At 39.6% G+C, this 17,959-nt stretch overlaps 1 protein-coding gene and 1 pseudogene across 4 annotated transcripts in view; one reads left to right on the top strand and one right to left on the bottom strand.

The window, feature by feature from the left end:
* Positions 1–17,959, top strand: part of LRR (capping protein regulator and myosin 1 linker 1 leucine rich repeat protein) — a 1,021,987-nt gene that overhangs the window by 602,732 nt on the left and 401,296 nt on the right. The window lies entirely within an intron of this gene.
* On the bottom strand, positions 8,852–10,556 carry LOC150080885 (eukaryotic translation initiation factor 5A-1 pseudogene; annotated as a pseudogene).

The following is a 17,959-nucleotide window of genomic DNA, read 5'->3' as shown; positions in this document are numbered from 1 at the left end:
TAGTGTATAATCTCACTGCCACTACTCTGCCAGATAGTGACTGGAGAGAGAGAGAGAGAGAGAGAGAGAGAGAGAGAGAGAGAGAGAGAGAGAGAGAGAGAGAGAGAGAGAGTGTCTGAGTAGTGTGTATGCCACGTTATATCAAGAAGCTGAGTATATTCTTACCATGTGTACAGACCAAACATTTCCGTTCCGATATTCCTTGTCAGAAACTTGGTAATTTGGTATCTCCTCTTTTCAATCTTCTCTGTCTTAAAATGTCTTTACCTCATTCTATCAAATTCATCTGTCGTCTCTACCGTTCTCCCAACTCCACTAATCAATTGGAGCTCTTCGTCTTCCTCTCTTTGAAACTTGACTTTCTCCACTCCAACTTTCCCAACAATGAGGTAATTTTTCTTGGTGATTTTAATGTGCACAACTCCAGCTGGCTTCCGTTTTCTAGTCACACCGACCCAGCGGATCGAGATGCTGAGGCTTTTGCAATTACTAATGACCTTGCACAGATTGTTCATTTACCAACAAGAATACCGGACAATCCTGAGGGCGCCAACTCTCTTTAAAAATTACAGCTGTGAGTTGCAGGCTCCGAAAAAACGATGTGTTTGCCTTTTTATTTACATAATTGTTATTTTATATTGTACTTAATACGTAGTCTTATAGTTACGCTGGTTATTTTTATTATAATTTAGATAAACAGTTTTTGTAGATATACGTAATACTTAATATATGTAAAACCGTTATTTCGTTCGAATCTTGCAGCCATTGTTTTTGTATATAATGGTAGGGAATTCAAATTTTTAATTGAGGTAGTTAGGTAGCTCTAACATATAATTTATAGAGTAATACGCTTCACTGTTTCTATTAGATAGCGTAGTATTGACATTTAATTAATTTAATTTATTGATTTTATTAATTTAAAGTATCATGTCCAAACTAGAGCAGCAAAGCAACGGGCACAAAGTGGCAGTAGTGCTGTGACTCGGGGGAGAACTGAGGGGAACAATTCTCCAACGCATCAGAGCCTAAAAAAATGTGCAACTTGTGAAATGTTTCCCGAACTCTCTGGAACAGAACATGATATTGCCATGGGGGATGTCTTTGTATGTGCGCGATGTAAAGAGTGTAAGGAAATCAGGCGACAACTCAGCATTGTTAGGCCTATATGAGAGTTTGAAGGACAAGGTGGATGCCCTCGAAAGATCTAAATTGAGGGGCCCATCAAGCTTTCAGCTGCCCACATCAATGCCAGAGCTTGCACTTCGTCATCACGCAACACAGCGGCAACCCCCAAAGCAGAATGCGCTGGTCCCACAGGAACTAGTAGTTGTTGGTGACTCTATTGTCAGGGAAATGGGAAACATGCTTTGTAAAAAGGATAGGTGGAACAGGACCACGGTATGTCTGCCAGGGGCAAAGGTTGATGACGTTGTAGAGCGGATATCATCTTTTAAGGGCACAAAAGGTGATATAGTTGTACACTAATGATATTAGGAGTAGGAGACCGGCAGAATTACTTAACAAGTACAGGTCACTGTTGAACAAAAGCCGAGAATTAGGGTTGAATATGAAAGTGTCTGCAATTCTGCCCAGACACGATAGAAGGGAGTATATGATGAGAGCCTTGTCGATCAATTCAGCCCTGGAAAGAATGTGCAAGGCTCAAGGATAGAATTTTTTTCAGCCTGGACTGTACCTGTTAACAGGAGAGACTGCTTCTATAGGGATGGAATACACTTAAATAGAAAGGGTGCAAGAATATTCGCTGATGCTATCGAGGCAGTGTTAGGTGGGTTGGAAAACTGATAGCTTGGGGGGATACAAGGACTAATAGTTCAACAGTAGCCGTAGGAAGAGGTGAAGGTGATTCTTGCACAACTTCTATTAGAATAAGTAGTGACCTGGAGCGTGGGGTGTTGGGGGTTTCAGGGATGGATGGCAGTCATCCTGAAATAGGTGGGTATATGGGATGTGTTAGGGTAACTAGGAATAGGAGTAGGAGCATGTATGCTTGCATGTATACCAATGCTAGAAGTATAGTAAATAAATTTGATGAATTTGAAGTGTTGGTCAAGACATCAAAGGCGGATATTGTTGGGATAGCAGAGATGTGGTGTCACACAGATATAAGGAATGCTGAACTGGAATTTGGGGAGTACAATGTGTACAGAAAGGAGAGACAGGATAGATAGAGAGGAGATGTTATGCTGTTATTTAAGATAAACATAAATTCAAAAGAAGTGCATCCAGTTGATATAGATGAACAGTGCACTGTTGAGTCAGTTTGGTGTGACATAAGCACTGCGAAAGCAAAAATAAGAGTAGGAGTGTGTTATAGGCCTAATGACTCGAATGAGTACAATGAACAATTGTACAGAGAAATAAAGTGGGCTAGTAAATCAGAATGTCTTATAATGGGGGATTTTTACTTCCCAGATATTAGCATTAGCATTAGTAGAGGCATTTGATGCAAGAAAGCAAGCTTATGCAGCATCAGCCAAAAAAATAAATAAATAAAAAATAACCTCTTCCACTTCACCCCTCTGTTGGTTCGAAATACCTGTCCAGCTGAGCCTTAAACTTATTTAGGCTATCAACTTCCACGACAAGGGATGGAAGTCTATTCCACCAACCAAGCACCCGCTGGATAAAGGCAAATTTCCTCATGTCTATCCACATCTGTCTTTTCTCAATTTGAATTTATGCCCTCTCAGATGATTATTCTGAGCAAGAGGAAGAATCCCATCAGCATTGAGCATGCTCAAACCATTCAAGGCTTTATACACCTCTATCAGATCACCTCGCTGGTGCCTAGTCCCCAGACACTGTAATTTGCAAAACTTAAGCCTTTCTTCATAAGAGCACCCCTTTGTTCCATTCACTAATCTTGTTGCCCTTCTCTGTACTCGTTCCAGCATTGATGCATCCTTCTTGAAATGAGACCCCCAGACCTGTATACAGTACTCTAGGTGTGGCCTGACCATTGCCTTATACAAGGGAAAAATCACCTCCTTATCCTTGCTAGAAAAATTCCTATATATCATCGACAATACACCATGAGCTACTCTTGCAGCCCGTCTGCACTGCTCAGAAAACTTCATATCTGCCTGCACAACCACCCCCAGGTCCCTTTCATTCTCTACCACTGTCAGTGTAGTACCACACAGTTGATACGTTGCTCTGGGGGTTGCTGTTTCCCATGTGTAGTACTTTACATTTGTCAATGTTAAACTTCATTTGCCACCTCTCAGCCCATCTGCTCAACCTTTCCAGGTCCTGTTGCAGTAGCATAGTGTCAATAGTGTCTTTGACAACCCTGCCAACCTTCGTATCGTCTGCAAACTTGAATATTAAGCTGGATATACCATCATCAATATCATTTATAAATACAGAAAACAATAATGGACCCAATACTGAACCCTGAGGGACTCCACTAATAACATTAGTCCACGATGAACAGTGTCCATTGATTACCACTCTCTGTCTTCTCTCCCTCAACTACCCCTTTATCCATAGCAGCAATTTGCCTCCAATGCCACACTGCTCCAATTTGTGCAGCAGTCTTCCATGTGCAACAGTATCAAAAGCCTTTCTAAGATCCAAGTATATAAGATCAAAGTTACTCCCTGCATCCAGTTCTTTTGTGACAGCATCATAGTATCCAATCAAATTGGTCAGGCAAGACTTCCCATTAACAAAACCATGCTGTGTCTGAGCTATAACTGAAGTCTTGTCTGCGTGATCCTGCAGTGCTTCTTTAACCAGTGCCTCCATTAATTTTCCAGGAACAGAAGTTAAACTAACAGGTCTATAATTACTTGTGTTGCCCTTTGATCCTCCTTTGTGAATTGGAGTCACATTTGCACATCTCCAGTCCATGGGTACTTCCTCCGAGTCCAAGGAAGCTCTGATAATTATGACTAAGGGTTTGCTTACTTCCTTTGCTGCCTCCTTTAATATACCTGGATAGATCCCATCCACCCCAGGTGCCTTTCTTGTATTTATCTTCAACAATTTCTCCTCCACTTTACTCTCAGTTATTACAAGATTCTCTAGCTTACTGCCAGAGTTAAATACACCTCTGGCATTCCCATCGCCGAATAACTCCTCATGTGTGATTGTAGATGCAAAATACTAGTTTTGTTTGTTAGCTACCTGAGCAGGATCATCAACAGTTCACCCATCGATATCAAGTGGACCCATCTGATTCATCCCGTTCCTTCTAAAGTTTACATAAGTAAAGAACTCTTTGCTGTTTTCCTTTGCATCCCTTGCCAAAGATTTCTCGTAATCTGCCTTCGCCTGCCTAATCTCCTTTGTAACTTGGTTACAGATCAACTTGTATCTATCATAGACTTCTTTGTCACATGTTAATTTGTATGTATCCCATGCATTTTTCTTCTCTGCCATATGTCTCATTAGTTCATCTGACAGCTTCCAAGATAAGTTCTTTGAATGCTTCCCATTTTGAATTTGCTGTTGGTAACATCATCAGTTGGTCCCACTGTACAGAATTTAAATACTGTCTCAGTCCATCGTAGTCACCTTTACGAAAGCATTAACCCTTCCCTTTACCCCTAATGGTAGTTACCTCTTTGAGTAAATCCCACTTCAACACACTGTGATCACTGCCACCTAGTGGTTCATTTACCTGCAGATTCTTAATGCATGAAGAATCACTACTGATAATCAAATCAAGAGTATTACTCCCTCTAGTTGCCTCCCAAACATGCTGATGTAGAAAACAGTCATCCAATAAATCCACAAAAGCCTTGCTAGGGTGTGAGTGACCTATCCCCAAATTCCAGTCAATATCTGGGAAATTAAAATCCCCCATTATAAGACTCTCTGATTTACTGGCCCACTCTATTTCCCTGTACAGTTTCTTGTTATACTCATCTGAGTCATTAGGCCTATAGCACACTCCTACTCTCAATTTTGATCTCCCAATGCTTATGTCACACCAAACTGACTCGACACTGCACTGTTCAGCAATGTCAACTGGCTTCACTTCCTTGGATTTTATGTATTTCTTAACTAATAGCATAACCCCTCCTCCCTTCCTATCCTGTCTATCCTTTCTGTAGACATTGTACTCCCGAAATTCCAGTTCTCCATTCCGTATATCTGTATGACCCCACGTCTCTGAAATCCCCACAATATCTGCCTTTGATTTTGAGCAATACCTCTAATTCATCAAATTTAATTACTAAACTCCTAGCATTGGTGTACACACAAGTATACATGCACCTGTTCTTTTTCTTAGTTATCCTAACACAACCCATGTGTTTATTTGTACCCCAATGATTCCCAGCAGTCTCTGAAATATCCTGCATCTTATTTTCCAGGCTGCGGCTCATTCCAATAGAAGCAGTGCAAGAATCACTTTCACCTCTGCCAGTGGCTACTGTTAATCTATTAGTTCTTTTATTCCCCCAATCTAGCAGTTTTCCGACCCACCTAACACTGCCTCAATAGCATCAGCAAACATTCTTGCACCCTTTCTATTTAAGTGTATCCCATCCCTGTAGAAGCAGTCTCTCCTGTTAACAAGTACAGACCAGGCTGAAAAAAATTCTACCCCTTGAGCCTTGTACAATCTTTCCTGGGCCGAATTGATCGATAGGGCTCTCATCATATACTCCCTCCTGTCGTGTCTGGGCAGAATTGCAGACACTGAAGTTCATCTCCACCTCGTTGCTCTGTTCAGTTTTTACAGACTCTTTCAAGGTAAGGCCGGTGTGTGTCTCATAAAAATAAATATATATATTTTTTTTTTTTTTCTTTTTTTTTTTTCCCAAACCAAATCCACACAGAAATATCCCAGGTTGGATTAAGATAGATGAAAAAGGAAGGCGAGAGAGAGAGGAAAAAAAAAAAAGAAAAAAGCTTTTCATCCCGCACGGGAGAAAGTGATAGGAAAGAAAACCTGTGTTTGTGAGCTTATGTGTGTATTCTGTAGCGTGATGTTGTGTTTTGGCCTTTTGGCTACCTGGAAGCAGTGATCACCTGGACGACCTTCCTCCAGGTACTCGTCCCCAGCAGAAGGAGGGCAGGGCCTCACCTACTATCTGCACGCTTGCCTCCCTGGGGAAAGAATCCCCAGGGAAAAAGAAAAACTTGTATAAGATGAAGAGAGGGAAGGAGTAAAGAGGAGAAGGACTGTTCCGGCCCAGGGAAGTCCCAATCCAGGATGGATAGCTAGAACAATAACGCAAACAAAAAAAAAATTAAAAATAATTAATTAAAAAAATAAATAAAATAAAGGTATAGTGTGAGAGAGGAGCTTTCCTGGTCTGGGGAGCCCCAGCCCAGGTCAGAAAAAAAAAAAAAAAGTTTAAATCCCGACAACCTGGTCAAAGAAAGGAATTGAGCGTGGGCCAGGATGTCAGCAAGTAGAATGATGGGAAAAATAAAGAAAGAAAAGAAAGAGGGATTTTTTTTTTTTTTTTTTTAAATGATTATCCCACACGGGGTGGATAGGAAAAGGCTATCAGAAGAGTGCTAAGGTTACTAGTGCTAGCAGATTATGAGAAGAAGAGAGAGAGAATAAAAAATAATAAAAATAAATAACTAGTTATTGAAATGCAGAAGCTTCTATGATGATCCTCCTTCTACGCTTGAATACCTCTGCCGCGCGGCGCCTCCGTAGCCAGATGGGAAGGAGCAGCAGTGCGTAGCACACGCTTCTTGATTAGACCGGGGTTCGAGCCAGTCACCACCAAATACGGAGGATGCGGAAAGGTCAGGGAATGACCACCACATATCCCGGAGCAATATGGCCTTAGTTGCTAATGCTCCTAAAAACCAAAATAACAAATAACAACAATACCTCTGCCGCAAAGTGCTGTAGTGCACCTAAATTCCTTTTGGAATGGACCAGGAGTTCTACTTGGTCAGGAGAAAATCCTGAAATTGCTACCTGGAGTTGTTGTCTATGGTCCTCGTAGATAGTACATTCAAAGAGTAGATGTTCCCAACTCTCGACAAACCCACAGAAACAGAGATCGGTATTTAGTAGACCTAGTTGATGGAGTTTCTGGTTGAGAGATCCATGTCCAGTGACCAGAAAGGAGGTTTCCATGCTAATTGAGAACCACTTGTTGACCTCTTTGCTGGTTGCAAATGTGACATCCGGTATAAATGTTCTCGTAACAACACCTTTTGTGGTCGTGTCCCATCTTGTCTGCCAGAAATTGATTAGCTCGTTATAGCAACCACCTCTTTCCTGTTTGGTATCACTGTCCAGGTTGAGTTCAATATCCAGTATTTCAGTTGGGATTCTTTTCTTCAGGCTGCAGGCAAGTCCTCTTTAGATAAGGAATAGATCCAGGGAGTTGTTTCCAGATATTACTTGCAATGCTGCAGTTGACACAGTTCTACAAGCACAATGGGTAGCAAGAATAATGCTTCTCTGGATTGAGTTAAGCTTCTGTTTGATTTTGCAATTGGTCGCTCGGTGAAACCACTCTCCTGCAGCATAGGTAGCGATAGGTAAGAAAACAGCTTTATAGTATAACTGTAAGATACGCTTAGAGAGACCCCAGTCACTTCTGGAGATTCTGATAATTGAGGCAGAGAATTTTTTGATTTTGGCATATAAATGTTGCAAGTGTGGAAAGGTCTGCCTTTGGTAAGAACGATAGCCGGTGATCAATAACGACCCCAAGAACCGTGGTCTGTGTCACCAGGAGGAGCCGTATTCCATCTATCTTGACCTGAGGGGGCCGCCGAAGATCCAGTTTAGTTTTAAAAATCATCATATTTGTCTTGTGAGGATTGATGTGCAGTTTGTTAGTCTTAGCCCAGTTGGTAAGGTTAGTTAGTACTAGGTTAGCAGTATCTTCCAGAGCAAGTCTTGAGTGTCCAGAGACAACAATGGTAAGGTCATCAGCAAATGCAATGACCTTGTGCGAAAAGGTCAGGGAATGACCACCGCATATCCCCGGAGCAATATGGCTTCAGTTGCTAATGCTCCTAAAAACCAAATAACAACAATAGCGTTAATAGCTGAGGTGTTAAATGAGATATATGAGAGTGGAGTGATTCCAGAGGATCTTAGTAAATCCATATTCATAGCTCTTCCATATTCATCAGGGGCTATTGATTGTGAACTACATTGCACCATTAGCTTAATGAGAAATATTACCAAAATTCTTCAAAGAATAATATTGATGAGAATAAGGAATAAAGTAAGGCCTGAGATAGGAGAAGAACAATGTGGATTTATGCAAAATACGGGAACAAGAAATGCTATGTTCGTGATAAGGATAATGTCGGAGAGGGCTATTGAAATGCAAAGAGACCTGTTTATGTGTTTTATTGATCTTACGAAGGCATTCGACAGGGTGAAAGATGAAGAACTCTTCAACATTCTAGATTGTTTAGACGTAGATGGGAAAGACATAAGGATACTCAGGAACTTATATTGGGAACAAACAGCCAGCCTGAGAATTGGAAAAGACAGGAGTGAGAACATAAGAATTCTGAGGGGTGTAAGACAGGGCTGTGTTTGCTCTCCCGACCTATTCAATCTGTACAGCGAGGAAATTATGAGAGGAACACATGGAATTGGAAGATTTGCATTTGGCGGACAGAATGTAAACAACGTCAGATATGCAGACGACATCGCTCTCATTGCCGAGACAGAAGAAGAACTACAGGAACTTCTAGACAAAGTAGTGGAACAAAGTAGAATAAAAGGCTTAACAATAAACATTAAAAAAACAGAGTGCATAGTTTTCAGCAAAATAAAATTGTGCCCAAATGTATACTGAAAATAGGGAACAACATCAAAAGGCAAGTAGAGCAATACAATTATCTAAGGAGTTGTGTTAGACAAGATGGACAATCAGATAATGAAATCAAGAGACGGATTGGTATGGCCAAGGCCACGTTTCAGAAACTGGGCAACATACTAAAAGATTGGAAATTGTCAATGAAAATGAAAAATAGAATTTTGAACTGTTATGTTATCCCTGTCCTTATGTACGGTATTGAATGCTGGACAATCTGCCAAGAAATGGCAAAGCGTTTGGAGGCGACAGAAATATGGTTTTATAGACGGACGTTCAGAATATCCTGGACTGAACATATCACGAATGTAGAGGAACGCAAAGATCATTACTGAGGAATATAAGGGAAAAGCAGCGAAATTTTTTCGGCACGTCATGAGGAAGGAAGGTTTGGAGGAGATCATCATGACAGGCAAGGTGAATAGAAAGAGAAGCAGAGGAAGACAGAGAATTAACTATAGTAGTAGTCTGACCAACTGGATGAATGTACAGAGTCTAGACCTGCTGAGAATAGCAAAAGATCGAGAGATGTGGAAGACGATCACTAGCGTCCTTAACGGACACGGTACATAGACAGAGAGAGAGATTTACACCAATATTATATAGATTATATATACTCTTAAACATATGATGCCTTGTTGCATTGACTTTCACTCAAACATAATAATGTTTGAGTGAAGATAATCGCACAATGTGATTATCTTCACATTGTGTGATTATCTGGGTGGTGGTGCCCACTGAGAATAAGTAACAATAGTCTTCTCTTTTAGTGAAGCGTTACTTATTCGAGGTAGTGCAATACATGGCAACTCATTTTTTTTTTTTTTTTTTTTTTATTACTCCAAAACAGCCGAAGCCTTACAGAGGAGGAATTTTTCAGCAGCAATATAGTAATCATTCTATTTACAATCTGTACACAATGTCAGGTATCAATATACAATTTCAAATATACAAGGTAATTTACAACATATATAATGCATATCATATGTTACAAGCGATTTGCATTTGAGCAAAGCTGTGGTAACAGAGAAATATGTTTTACTAACATTTGTTGTTTTCTTTTCTTGATAGTTAACAAAAAGTAGTTGCACTGATTGATTTGTATGGTTATCCCTTTTTTTTTGTCAATCACTTTTTAAACTTAAAGCTAAGTAAACCTATCTTTATAGTATTATTATTGTTGTTATTATTAAATTAGTCATTTATTTTCATTCTCTATTAATTTGATTTTAATACCTTTGTAGCTCTTTTTTGATATTAATGTTTTCATTTAGGATATCAATGTTGGTTTCATTCAGCAAGTTTGTAGTTCTGTTAAAGTAGTGGAATACAGCACACAGAACTGTTACAATCACAGTATTATCCTCTTTACCAAATTCTTCTCTAATTTTCTGACCAAGATCACCTTCTGGAATTCTAAGATCATCACGAGTGTCACCTTTGTCATTCATCAATGTGGCAAATCCATCATCACTAATATCAATAAGCTGAAAATCTGAACGGCTAACATTTGGTACATCTATATTATGTGTAGAAGGACATAAATCTTCATATTTTTTGTTAGTGAAGATATCAAGTCCAACCAAGTGAACCTTAGCATGACCATGTTTTCCTGTCTTTGATGTGCTCATTTCCATAATTTTGCATGGACGACCTTTCAGCATTACAAAACCATTTTTACGCAGAGAGGAACATTGGACTCGGTAGGTTGTAGATGCACCAGCATTGGCTTCAGTATATTCATCATCTCCTTCCATGATATTTGACAATTTTGCAATGTTCATCCCAAAGTCAGCTACAGCACAACGAGCTGGACAAAAGCAGGATAAATAGAATATCGAAGTTACTCCAACAGCTGCACAGCAAGGCAACATGTTCTTCTGATTCCACTGTAGCACAATGAGCTGTATGATTACTGACAACAAACTAAGTATACTCTGCAATGTTCATCTCGAAATTAGCCACAGCACAATGAGATGTGACTCTTCGTAATGTATATGGGAAAAAGGATTCCCATATATTTTGATAAGAAGATAATTGTGATTATCTTCTTATCAAGATTATCAAGAATTCTTGTGAAGGATGAGCACAATATGAGATATAGATAAAATGATGCCTTTTCACACTACAAAAGTAGTTTTTTTGTTTAAGAGTTTTCTATGGTGTATTTACACCAATACTATATAAATTATTTATACTCTTAAACATATGATGCCTTGTTGCATTGACTTTCACTCAAAGAATTTTTAGTACAAACCCCCGCAACACTTTTGCGAACCCTCAGGGGTTCTTGAACCACTGGTTGGGAACTGCTGGTGTGGTGTAGAGGTAGGCCTCCTCAAAATTATTAGGTGGAGTAAACTCCACTAGGTGAGTGGGGAAAGGGAATTGGAGTCAAAAGATACCAGACAAGAGAGTCTGGTATTGATCACTATAATGCTTGGCTCCGGGTGCCAAGCATTATAGTGATCAAGCGTTTTTCTCTCAAAGCTACAGTTTTGTTCATTTGTAAAAGTTTTCTTACTTTTCATTAAGTAATAGTAACTGTAACGAACTGTAACTAAGTTTCAGAAAGGAAAACCACCTTTCTTTTTTCCATTTATCTAATATACTAACTTTTACACTGCTTGATCACTCTAGAGGACTGCTCCAGCCTCCCCGGTAACCTGGGAGAAGAAATCCACTCTCCCAGGGCTGAAAGGAGCAAAGATGGATAAAAAATGTTTCTACTTTTAGAGCCATTGAGCTGAAAACTAGTGACAGATGACACCGATAATGACTATTCTCAACGAATAGGTTTAAAACAACCCCTCAAGTGGAGATACCAACTTTCCTCATCTTACATTCACTAATCAGCATCTGATCAAATTATCACCCTTTCTAGTGCAGAAATGCATTGAATCTGTTTCTCCTAAAACAGTAAGGCAACTCTAGTCGGGTGATCTTCCTGATAGAGACTACCCAACCTCCACATTCTGTGAAGGTATTAAAGCTCGCAACTTTTGGAGGACACCCAATAAAAGTTACTCCCATGCCACCTTAAACTCCTCAAAGAGAGTAATAACAGAATGGGACTTATTACTTGTATCAGAGGAGGAAATTGCCCAAGAATTGCACAATCAAAAGGTCATCCAAGTAAGGAGAATCGAAACCCAAAAAGATGGTACTCTGGTTCTAACCAGGAGTATAATTCTTACTTTTAGCACTCCTAACTTACCAACATCTGTAAAAGCAGGATACTTACATTGCCAGGTCTGACTGTACATTCTGAATCCCATCAGGTGCTACAAATGTCAAAAATATGGATGCTCACAAACTGGTATCATGGCAGCTATCATGGTCTCTGGAAACTAACAATCTGTTAAACCGAGACCAGTATGGGTTTTGGAAGAATCACTCAACTTTAGATGCGATGAACAAAGCAGAAGGAAACATCCGCAATGCTTTTGTAAGGAGATACCATCTGGTTTTGGTTAATCTTAACATTGAGGAAGCCTTTGATACACTTGGAGATATGGTGTCCTCCAGGACTTTCATTCTTTTTTGTCTGGGGGGCAATTACCCCAATTTATAGAAAACTTCCTGCACCTCAGAACGTTTCAGGTCAAATATATGAAGAGTTTATAAAAATCATTTGAACAAGAGGATGGTGTACCACAGTGTTCCATCATAAGCACAACATTATTCACAATAAGAATTACAATTATGACACAAGACATACCAAAAACATTTGAATCATACATGTGTGCTGATGGCCTCATTATCTCTTGTCAGTCACAAATGATGAATGCTATTGAAAGGCAACTTCAACTATCCATAGCCAGAATAGAATCATGGGCGCAACGAAATGGATATACTTTATCAGAAAATAAATAGACTGCATTTCATTTCTGTAAAATATGCAAGCTACATCCTGATCATAAAATCTCTTTAAAAAACAACCTGATTCCTTTTACCAACAATTTTCATTTATGGGTTTATATCTAGACCGTAAACTTAATTTTTCCAATCACATAGCCTACCTTAGAACGGCCTGTCTAAAGAAACTAAACATCTTTAGAGCTGTCTCTGCAAACTTCTGGGGTGCAATAGGCACTCCCTCTTACATCTTTATAAAACTTTCATTCGATGCCACTTAGATTACGATTTATGACTGGAAGAAACAGTTCCTTGTTACGTCTGAATATGATTCAACATAGTGCTCTTAGAATAGCCACGGGAGCTTTCAGAACATCTCCAGTCCACAGCCTGTATATTGAGACAAATGAACTCCCACTGCACCTCAGACTAAAATCCTTGCTATGTAGCTATACTGCAAAAATTAAAAGTATGCTACCTCATCCCAGCTGGGAATACCTGTTTAACCCTCAGTATATAATGCTATACCATAATAAACCTAATGAAAACCGCCCAGCGGGTCTTAGATTACAAGAACTGATGCCTAGTTGGAATATTACCTTTCAACATATTCTCGAAGACATTGCTCTTGCTGAACATACCTGGATTCAAACCACACCTCCATGTGATAATTTCCTTCTGAGATGGGGAAAAGACTCCCTGCCAAACAACTTACAGCAGCTACATGAAGCCCACACCTTAGAAAACTAATTATTTATACTGATGGTTCAAAAATAGATGAAGCTCTACATGCTGCAGCAATTTGTTCTACCTTTTCAATAGCTGTATCTCTTCCTGCAGAATGCAGTATCTATACTGCAGAATTGTATGCAATAAAACCAGGCCTAGATAATAAAACGAAGCAGCAATTCAAGCAAGCTCTTATACATAAAGAATCCTTAAGTGTGGTCACTGCCATTCAATCTACTACATCTTCCCACCATCCCATTCTGAAACAGATTCTGTTGCAATTATATCAATATCAAACATCCAAACAGATGATCACATTTTGTTGGATCCCTGGTGATGTCGGCATCCCAGATAATGAATGTGCAGATCGTGCTGCTAAACATACTGATAATGGATCTTTCTGCCATCTAAAAGTGCCGTACACTGATTCCAGATCCATTATTAAAACAGCATGTTGATATCAATGGGCTGAACTGTGGCAAACCCAAGTCAATAACTAACTGTTCCAGATGAAAAAAGAACCTCAACTGTGGACTTCTAGTTTCATGAGAAGCAAGGGAGAAGAAGTCATTTTCATTACAGATTATCGGTCATTCCTATATAACTCATCTGTTGTTGCTTAGGGGAGAGAACCCTTCTTAATGTTCCATCTGTCAATCCCAATTAACAATCAAACATATTCTCATAAAATGCCCTCAATATTTAAGTATCCGGAAATCCAGTTTTTGCTCTCTGTCCAACTTTGGCACCTCCTTAGCCAGGTGGGCAGGAGCAGCAGCGCGTAGCACACGCTTCTTGATTAGACCAGGGTTCGAGCCTATGACCACGAAATACGGAGGATGTGGAAAGGTCAGGGAATGATCACCGCATATCCCTGAAGAACATGGCCTTACTTGCTAATGCTCCTAAAAAACAAACAAACAAACAAATTGTCCAACTTTCAGGAACATTTAACTTTACAACACATATTTGGCAATAATGCATTGCCGAGCTCTGTTAATTTAAGCTCTGTTTCAATACTTGATAAGCATAAATGTATATAATCATCTCTGATAACTATAATATAAAAGATTCAGGCATAAGTTAATCACGAACAGGCACAATATGGCCCAGGAGGCCCTTCTGCCAAAAAACATTCAGAACAACATTGATCACCACTTGGCACACAATTGAAGATGTGCAGGTCACAGTCCCGCTCAGTGACTTGGAATCTGTAAAACACACTGGGCTTCATCTGCCTTAAAAATGTCACTTTCGTAGAAACCTTTTCTTATATCTGGCCACACGTTTTCAATCTAGTTGTTACTCGCTGCTTTATTCACACCACTAGATTTGCTACCTAACTTATTATAAACATTATTTTATTTTTTTTATTTTTTTAATCTGTCATGGCACTAGTTAGTGCAAACAAAATCTGCATATCCAAGTTGATGAGCCAATTTTCAGCTTGTAGTTTCAATTAAGGGCTACTCATAGAAATACTTTCTTTTCAATGTAAACCAAATCAAAAGAGCTTTATCTAGATCACTTCTATCACACTTACGTTAGCCTTTTTGCAATGAGGTTTTTTTTTTTTTCAAAAACACTAGTGAAATACTAGTGATTTTTTTAAAATTAACACAGTTCAAGAGTTCAGCTTATATAGTTAGGGAACGATGTTACATGGCTGTTTTCCATTAAGATTATTATTATATTTTTTCAACCTGGTCTGTACTCGTTAACAGGAGAGACTGTTTCTACAGGGATGGGATACACTTAAATAGAAAGGGTGCAAGAATATTTGCTGATGCTATCGAGGCAGTGTTAGGTGGGTCGGAAAACTGCTAGCTTGTGGGGATACAAGGACTAATAGATTAACAGTAGCCACTGGGAGAGGTGAAATGATTCTTGCACTGCTTCTATTGGAATGAGCAGCAGCCTGGAAAACAAGAAGCAGGGTATTTCAGTGACTGCTGGGAGTCATTGCGGTACAAATAAACGCATTGTGTTGTGTTAGGGTAGCTAAGAATAGGAACAGGGGCATGTATATTTACGTGTATAAAAATGCTAGGAGTTTGGTAAATAAATTTGATGAATTTGAGGTATTGCTCAAAACATCAAATGAAGATATTGTTGGGATATCAGAGACGTGGTGTCACACAGATATAAGGAATGCAGAACTGGAATTTGGGGAGTACGATGTGTACAGAAAGGATAGACAGGATAGGAAGGGAGGAGGGGTTATGCTATTAGTTAAGAAATGCATAAAATCCAAGGAAGTGAACAGTTGACATCACTGGACAGTGCAGTGTCGAGTCAATTTGGTGTGACGTAAGCATTGGGAGATCAAAATTGAGAGTAGGAGTGTGCTATAGGCCTAATGACTCTGATGAGTATAATAAGAAACTGTACAGGGAAATAGAGTGGGCCAGTAAATCAGAGAGTCTTATAATGGGGAATTTTAATTTCCCAGATATTGACTGGAATTTGTGGGTTGGTCACTCACACACTAGCAAGGCTTTTGTGTGAGTGACCTTAGAAGCTTCCAAGAACTTAGTAGCCTCCAAGAATTTATCTTGGAAGCTACTAGTCTTTACATACCAACTAAGAAATATTTTCAAGGTTTAGGCCTAAATGGATGTCAGATGAACTAATCAGACATAAGGCAGAGAAGAAAAATGCATGGGATACATAAATTAATGGGTGACATGAAAGCCTATGATAGATATAAGGTGGTCTTTAACCAAGTCTTAATTAGACAGGCAAAGGCAGATTATGAGAAATCCTTGGCAAAGGATGCAAAGAAAAACAGAAAAGAGTTCTTTACCTATGTAAACTCTAGAAGGAAAGGGATGAATCAGATTGGTCCACTGGATATTGATTGTTCAACTGTTGATGATCCTCCTCAGGGGGCAAACAAACTAAACGAGTGTTTTGCATCTATATTCACACATGAGGAGTTATTCAGGAAGGGGAATGCCGGAGGTGAAGTAAACTCTGACAGTGAGCTAGATGATTTTGTAATAACTGAGAGGAAAGTGGAGGGAAAATTGTTGAAGATAAACATAAAAAAGGCACCCGGGGTGGATGGGATCTATCCAGTTATATTAAAGGAGGCAACACAGGAAGTGGAAAACCCTTAGCCATAATTATGAGAGATCCTTTGGACTCTGGGGAGGTACCCATAGCCTAGAGATGTGAAAATGTGACCCCAATTCACAAAGGAGGATCAAAGGCTGACACAAGTAATTATAGACCTGTGAATTTAACTTCTATCCCAGGAAAATTAATGGAGGCACTGGTTAAAGAAGAACTGCACAATCATCTAGACAAAACTTCAGTTATAGCCCACACACAGCATGGTTTTTTTAAGGGAAAGTCTTGCCTGACCAATTTGATTGGATACTATGATGCAGTCACAAAAGACTGGATGAAGGGAATAACTTTGATATTATATACTTGGATCTTAGAAAGCGTTTTGATACTGTTGCACATGGAAGACTGCTGCACAAATTTGAGCAGTGTGGCATTGGTGGCAAATTGCTGCTATGGATAAAGGGATGGTTGAGGGGGAGAAAACAGAGAATGGTAATCAATGGACACTTCTCATTGTGGACTAATGTTATTAGTGAAGTCCCTCAGGGTTCAGTGTTGGGTCCATTGTTGTTTTCTGTATTTATAAATGATATTGATGATAGTATATCAAGTTTAATGTCCAAGTTTTCAGATGATACGAAGGTTGGCAGGGTTGTTAAGGACCCTACTGACAGTATGCTGCTGCAACCGGATCTGGAAAGGTTGAGCAGATGGGCTGAGAGTGGATTGAGAGGTGGCAAACGAAGTTTAACATTGACAAATGTAAAGTACTAAATATAAACAGTAACCCTAGAGTAACGTATCAACTCTGTGGTACTACACTGTCAGTGGTAAAGAATGAAAAGGACTGGGGGGGGGTAATTGTGCTGGCAAATATGAAGTTTTCTGAACAGTGCAAGCGGGCTGCAAGGGTAGCTCGTGGTGTCTTGTCAATGATATACAGTAATTTTTCTATCAGGGATAAAGAGGTGATTATTCCCTTGTATAAGGCAATGGTTAAGCCCCACCTTGAGTACTGTATACAGGTCTGGAGGCCTCATTTCAAGAAGGATGTAGAGCTGCTGGAATGAATACAGAGAAGGGCAACAAGTTTAGTGAATGGAACAAAGGGGTGCTCTTACAAAGAAAGGGTTAAGTTTTGCAAATTACAGTGTCTGGAGACTGGTACCGGCGAGGTGATGTGATAGAGGTGTATAAAGCCTCGAATGGTTTGAGCATGCTCAATGCCGATGGAATTCTGCCTCCTGCTCAGAATGAGCCTGAGAGGGCATAAATTCAAATTGAGAAAAGACAGATGTAGGATAGATGTCCGGAAATTTGCCTTTAGCCAGCGGGTAGTTGGTTGGTGGAACAGACTTCCATCCCTTGTTGTGGACGTTGATAGCCTAAATAAAATTAAGGCTCAACTGGACATGTATTTCGAACAAACGGAGGGTTTAAATGGGAGCGTTTTTTTTTTTTTTTTTTTTTTTTTTGCTCATGCTGCATAAGCTTGCTTTCTT

This window comes from Mastigoproctus giganteus, chromosome 9 (assembly GCF_048544385.1).
Source record: "Mastigoproctus giganteus isolate SK-2022 chromosome 9, ASM4854438v1, whole genome shotgun sequence".
Classification (NCBI taxonomy): domain Eukaryota; kingdom Metazoa; phylum Arthropoda; class Arachnida; order Uropygi; family Thelyphonidae; genus Mastigoproctus; species Mastigoproctus giganteus.
Note: the sequence above shows the minus strand (reverse complement) of the source record. Positions and strands in the feature narration are given on the sequence as shown.